Source organism: Sceloporus undulatus, chromosome 1, assembly GCF_019175285.1.
Source record: "Sceloporus undulatus isolate JIND9_A2432 ecotype Alabama chromosome 1, SceUnd_v1.1, whole genome shotgun sequence".
Taxonomy (NCBI): domain Eukaryota; kingdom Metazoa; phylum Chordata; class Lepidosauria; order Squamata; family Phrynosomatidae; genus Sceloporus; species Sceloporus undulatus.
In genome coordinates, this window is record NC_056522.1 from 317,430,023 (window position 1) to 317,437,257 (window position 7,235).

Below are 7,235 nucleotides of genomic sequence, written 5' to 3' on the forward strand. Positions count from 1 at the left end.
CAGGGGGTTGGACTGGATGGCCCTTGCGGTCTCTTCCAACTCTATGATTCTATGATTCTATGATTCTATGATTATCCTGTAGCCCTCACTTTTGCTTGCACAGGCAAACAAGGACCAAGGCCATAGAACAAGCAGGTTGATATATTTAACATCCATCCTTCCATCCACTGACCCTGCAGCAAACCAAGCCCTGCTCAGAGATGTTATGTTTTTCCCCAAAGTTATACCAAATCAAACTGAATGGGGAAATTTGTAATCGATGCCACAAAATTGCTTTGTGCAGTCCAATACTTTGTTGTCAGGGTTTCCTGAAATTTTAGACTTTCTTCCAGGGCTTTTATATCCTTCATGTTAAGGCATGGGCTTTTATAGGCATGTGAGTTCCTTGTCCCATAACTTCCTTTCTCCATTCCTTTTTTGTAACTGCAAGTACAACCTTAAATGCACATCTCCCATCTAATACTGGGAAGACTCCAAAGATGATCATAATCTTCAGGTCAAATAGGAACTTGGCAGCTCTATGTGGAGCAAATTATCTCTGGACAAGGCAAAACTGTACCTCTCTCCCTCTTTAAAATACAGCAGAAGTTTTATCCAATCCAATCCACTTTCAGTATATTCTTGTGCAATCGTCCCACAGTGTAAAAACATAGCTATGCTGGATCTTGTGAGATCCTCATGATTTTTGCGATTATGCAAACCCAACGAAATACAGCTCTTGCTCAGAGCCCAGCTGTGTCCCAGGCATCAAGTTTCCAAGAAAGGTAAAATGCTGTATATTTGCAGTTGTCACACAGAGAGACAAACTTCTTCCATCCCATATTCCAGGCTAATCACTCAACTGATACTTCGGAGTTTATCAAACGGGAGGAATTTCTCTTAGATTTGAATGAAAAGAAAGTGGGGCTAGAACGCATTCACTTAAAGTAACTAGTTTAGCACAATTACATGAATGCGCATTGAGTCTGAACTGGCTTTCCATTATCCGAAAATAGCATGCCACTGCCCGAATTTGCGTGTGGCAGTTAAACTCCATGATTGCATTCAGATTGCCATCGGATTATACTTCCAGTTCCCCTGTCTGATAAACTCCATCAAGTGATTGGTACATGAAAAATCCACTTTAACGAAATTTCTGTCACACATTCTGTCTCACACAAGCAGTACAAATTTATTTCTCCAACACTGCACAAACCCCCCTGGATAAGCAGTAAGTCATTGAATAACTTTCCCTGACGTTCAAGGGATTTGGGCCGAAATGTTCCACTGTGTTAAGCGAGGCAAGCAAGCTCCTCATTGCTTTAGTACAGTATTTCATCTATTCTTTCTGCTTTCTGCAAAAGGGCACTCACCCTAACCCTAGCGCAATAAACCTCCAGTTAAATCTAAATTTTCCTTTCTTCCAGTAAGCAAAACAAAAAAGAACAATCTAAGAATTCAGTGCAGGAGAGTGTGGGGAAATGTCATCTGTGGTTCACAAGGCTTGAAAAAGACCCGAAAACATAAATCTTCACAAAGGCTGGTTGGAAAGATTGTGGGTATTATATACGGAACCAGCAGTCACATATACAAGTGTGTGTTAGGACAGCTTAGGCTGCATCCACACTGCAGAAATAATCTGTTTTGACACCACTTTAACTGCCCTGGCTCAATGCTATGGGATTCTGGGAGTGGTTATTTGGTGGAGCAGGCACCACAGCTTTGCTTTAACTGCCCTGGCTGAATGCTTGGGAATCCTGGGAATTGTAGTTTATTGTGGCAGCAGGGCTAAATGTCTCACAAAACTACAGTTCCCAGAATTCCCTAGCATTGAGCCAGGACCGTTAAAAGTGATCTCAAACTGAATTGTTTCTGCAGTGTGTTTTGGACCCTAGATTGGTCTGAGAAGAGGTGCTGTCTTTCTCCAGTTTGGCTGCTGAACTTCAGGCCCTGTACTATTAAGAGAGAGAGAGAGAATATAGGATATATCAGGTTGACCAGAGGTCATCATAACTGCAAAGGCACTGCAGAAATGGAGGACATACAAGAAAAATGGAGGGCATGAGGGGAAAACTAAAAGCCCTCACCGAGATGCAAATGCATGTGTCTTAGTCCTGCTCAAAATGGAAGAAGTTTTGGAATCCCTCCTGGACAGGAGAAGGTGGAAATGGTAGGGCATGTTCTTGAAAGAGGAGGACCTGTGGCCACCCTGGCCCAGAATACAAAGAAATCACATCTAGAAGCAAAGTAACAAGAAGCATTATTTAATTTGTTCTGAGGTAACGCTGTGATCTCATCTGTTCCCAGATTTATAATTCTTTGTATAGATTATGGATTTACAATTGTCAAAAAAACAGATTGCCACAATAGTCACTCTTCCTTGTGTGACAGGAAAACAAGAGTTCCAGGTAAGAAAGGTCTTGTGTGTAGTTGTAAGAAGCAGTTACACGAAGTCAAACCAGAGTTGTTTTCCCCAGGTTGAAGAGAAGTGGCAGCAGTGAGTACTCAACTGTTCCAGAATCCATCAGTCATCCAACCAATGCCACAAGAAAAAGACAAAGAGATGTACATCATAGCAAGTCATAGTGTCAGAATTCAAACACGCTTTAACCGGAATTGGACAAAACCAGGGGTAAACGCAAACAGCTGCTGTGGAAATTATAGGCCCCTTCACCATTGAGGACATCGGGTGCTTCATTGCCCAGTGAAGAGCGTTGGCTTCTTCACTACTATTCCTTGACATGATGATGTTCCACAATAATGGGAGGTGTCTCTTCATTGTCCTCAGATTTCAATGATTGAAGGTGGGGCTGTTAGCGTATCCTACACCCCTCTTGCTGAATATTTTCATATCTGTCTATCTAGGCATCAGGTATGTTTTTGAACAGTCACAATGACCTTGGAACACTAGGAAGTTTAAGATGAGAAAGGCACACTGGTGCAGGACGTGGAAGACCTAAATACTACTACAGTAACAACAGAATAGGTTTGATCATTCCATCTTCCCTCAGGATTTCCATATATCCTCTTGTCGACGATGTTTAAACAGTCGTAGTCAAAGCAGTTAAAGATCATGCCTCCACCTCACCAACGGCTGTTGTCCCCTTCTTTTCCTGTCTGATATCCAGAGGTTGTCTCGAATCCTATCACAATTTTGTCACTCCTGATTTAAAGCAATCCGTTGTTCTGGAGTCCTTGTTCAATTCCATGAGAAAACCCATCAGCCTATTTGTTTTTACCTGTGAAGATGGTAAGTCCCTCAAGGGCACAAACTGGGTACAAATATCTGCCCTCGCACACGGCCCGTTTGCTGCTACAGACTGGGGCTCTATTCCATAGACAGAGCTTCCCTCTCTGTCTAGCCCCTAGACCAGGGTCGGCAACCTCCGGCCCCGCGACGGATCCAGCCCGGTGAGGTGGGCAGGACCCCCAAGCCCGGTCTGCCGCGATTGCACCGACACCAGGCGGTTGCAGCGGCAGGGGGAGGACGCCCCGAGGAGGGCAGGCCGCAGACGGCCTCCATGGACAAGGAGGCAGAGGAGTAACGCACAGAGGCGGCACTAGTGGCAGCACGCTGCACAGTGCGCCAACGCCGACCACCCGCGGCTTCTGTAAGCCTGCGTGCGCCTGCTAGGGCTGCGCACGGGCTAAATAGGGGGAGTTTCTCCTCCGGGGCTGGGATCCTCTCGTCCTTCCCTTCCCGCGGCTTGACCAGACAGCCGCGGGGAGGGAAAGAAGGGGGGGCGGGGTCCACCTCGTCCTTCCTTCCTTCCCGCGGCTGGCCAGACAGCCGCAGGGAGGAGGAAGGGGGCGGGGGTTCCTCATCAACAGGGCTCCCCCTCTCCAACAGGCTCCGGTGGCCGACCGCGGGTCTAGGAGGCCCATTGTGGTTGCTGGGGCCCTCCAACAGGGCTCGGTGGCCGCCTTCCTTGGCCGAAGGGAAGAGCTGAAGGGAAGGGCCTGGGACGGGTGCCCAGCCCTTCTCTCGGCCTCCTTCCCTTCGTCCAAACGGGCCCCTTGGAGCCCGTTTCAGCCAAAGGAAGGGACCCGGAGGAGGGGGCGGGCACACACCTCCTCCTCCCGCGGGGCTTCGGCAGCCCTGAGGTGTCCTTTGGAGGACACCTCAGGCCAGGGCAAAGCCCCCGAGGAAAGGAACAGGGGCCGTGCGCCTGTTGCTCCTGCCCCTCACGGGCCCTTACTGGTACCCCAGCTGTCTCTGATAGGCAGCTGGGGCCAAGGAGGAGAAGGGCAGGAGAGCAGGTTCGCGCCTGTCACCCCCTTCTCCAATCCCCCTCCATTCTAGCTGTCTCTCAGACCGCTGGGAGGTTGGGAAAGGGAGCAGAGAAAGCCCCGCCTCGGAGGTGTTAGAAGTACAGCTCCACCCGGCGCACGCAAGCCCCCACCCCCGGAGGGTGGAAGCTCCCCCCCCCCAGCTTCAGCCCCCAGTTGTCTGAGGGACAGCAACCCGGTCCCGGCTCAAAAAGGTTGCCTACCCCTGCCCTAGACTGTCTAAGCACTCTCGTTATCTGCGGACACCCTCTCTTCAGGACTGGTAATTTTCACCTTCTCTAATTCCTGATTTCTTGCTATCCAACCTTGTACCAGTACACCTTCTTTCTGTTAGCCTTGCATATTCTTAAGGCATGCATTGGTTTTGTGTATCTGTGTGCACCTTTGCCCATTTCTGAATAAAACTCATTTATTAATTGAAAACAGGGTCTCTTTGCAGGTAGTACTGGTATTCATAGATGAAACAGTTCCCTAGAGTTACCCACCTCTCGAGGCTACTTTTGAGATATTTTCCTCAAAATACCACGGAAGGAATGCTTGTCACTGTTGGTGGAGACCCCACAGTCCACCCCACCTTTTGGGTGGGGTAAACAGTGCTTACCCTGCTCATGTTGCATCTGCCATGTTTTTTGTGGGGTTGTTTCGAGCTCTGTTGCCACATTTCTATAGAGTTATCCATTTGGCGTTTGCCAGCATCCTTGTGGCTGGCATCCTTCCCAGAAAGATGGATATAGGTAGTTATGGAAGGAGCTACACAAGGTCCTGAAGTGCAATGATATATTACTGAATACTAAGGTCTGTCCATAGGTCTGTTTCTGGGTCTCCCAGGATGACCAGATGTCCACTGCAAAGGAGGACAAGGGGCTGCAAAATGTAGGGGTGGTATCAAGAAAAAATGGAGGACATGTCCAAATAAATGCTAAAATTACTCATATAAATATCATGCTTCATAGTCATGCTCCAAATGGAGGACATTTGGAATTCCTCCTGGACAGAATACAAAAATGTAGGACATGTTCTGGAAAGGGAGGACACAAGTCTGGTCACCCGAGCAAAACACGTAAATTACATGAAACGATTCCACATCACACAAAACCGCCATTAAAGTGGTTGCAAAGAAGCATTAAGATTCAAGATTTCAACTGACAATCTGATTCGATATCACTTTATTTGCACCAATGCGTGTGATAATCATTCGCTCAATACTTCTCATTTTTTTGTTTATTTGCAGGATGCTTTAAAGGTGCTTCATCTCTCTTTAATGCCCAAACTAGCTCGTGATTTAAAAACTCCTCAGAAAGGTCATGCTACCAATTTCAACCTTTCACGTTCTCAAAGGTTGCTACAAGAACAGGGTACCAGATGTCCTAACTGCGAGGCCCAGGCATGGCAAAAGTAGGACGTTCAAGAAAAATGGAGGACATTCCAAAATAAAAGCTGTGACGCTCCTAGAAATATTAAATTAGTTCTTCTTAGTCCTGCCTCAAATGAAAAGACATTTGGAATTCCCCCTGGGCAGAAGGCTGAACAATGTAGGCCATGTCCTGAAACAAAGGAGGACCATGTCTGGTTCCCTTGGACATGAGGAAACCTGACGTGGCAAATTGGAGACATGAGCAGATTGTCCTCATGGCAAAGGAAGGAAAGGCACCGTTTAAACTGTAGGACAGTCAAGAAAAATGCCGGGCATGACCAAATAAAAGCTGAAATCACTCATAGAAATACAACTCAATGCTCTTAGTCATGCTCAAAATAGAGGACCTTTTAGAATTCCTCCTGGATAGGAGGCTGAAATGTAGGACATGGAAAAGGAAAGAACAAGTCATAGAAATATTAAATCCATGGCTTCTGCTAAATGGAGGGACGTTTTGAAGTTTTCTCCTGGGGCAGAAGGCAAATATGTAGGGCAGTTCCTGGAAGGAGGCCAAGTCTGCTCCTTGAGCTGTGAAAACCCCTCCACAGAATGTTAAATTTATGCTTTTGCTCAAATGGAGGGCCTTGTAAACTCCTCCTGGGAAGAAGGCTGAAATGCAAGACATGTTCTGGAAAAGGAGGAACAAATCTGGTCACCCTGAGCTCAAAACCCTCAATGTTAAATCCATCTTTCTGCTCAAAATGGAGGACATTTGGGCCAGGTCCTGGAAAGGAGGACCAAGTCTGCTCTGTCCCTGCAGAAGACAGGAGGAAAGAAGAAAGAGGAGAGGAGGAAATAAATGTTCCTCCAGGGCCACTGAGGGAGAGGATGAAGGGAGGGAAACGCTTTCTAGCCAGGCTCCCTGGGCCTGGAAGTGACGCCTCTTCCAATGGCGCCGCCTCCCTCACGAGGGAGATACGAAGAAGAAGAAGGCCAAAGACGGACGCCTTTGCAGGCTGACTGGGGTGAGTAGTTGGGACTCTGCTTTGGGGCCTGCTTTTGCTCCCTCTCTTTCTGTGTCAATATTTCCTTCATGGTTTCTTAGGGACAGGTTTCCTGCCTTCTGCCCCTCCTCCCTTTGCCAGAATTTTTAAAGGGAGGGAGAGGCAGGGGGAAAAGTTTAGGAATAACATAACTAAATAAATAAATTAGTTTGTCTTTGGTCCAAAAACACTGCAGAAATAATGGGGTTTGAACACCACTTGAACTGCCATGGGTCCATGCTATGGGTAATTCGGGAATGATAGATGGTTGTGTTCCCAACCAACTACCATTCCCAGAATTCCCTAGCATGGACCCATGGACAGTCAAGTGGTGTCACAACCCCATTTTTCTGCAGTGTGGATGTACTGTCTCACTTTCACTGTCAGGAAGTTCTCCTGATGTTGAGGTGGAATTCTCTTTTCCTGGAGCTTCCATCCCATTGACTCCACATCCTATTCTCTGGCCAGCCGAAAACAAGCTTGCCCCATCCTCAATGTGACATCCCTTCATAGTATTTAATCACGGCTATCATATCAACTCTTTAACTTTTGCCAAAAGTGCCAGCTAT

General features: G+C 47.2%; 1 protein-coding gene across 1 annotated transcript in view; it reads left to right on the forward strand.

The window, feature by feature from the left end:
• Window positions 1-7,235, forward strand: part of LOC121926724 (prostaglandin reductase 2-like) — a 25,139-nt gene that overhangs the window by 302 nt on the left and 17,602 nt on the right. The window lies entirely within an intron of this gene.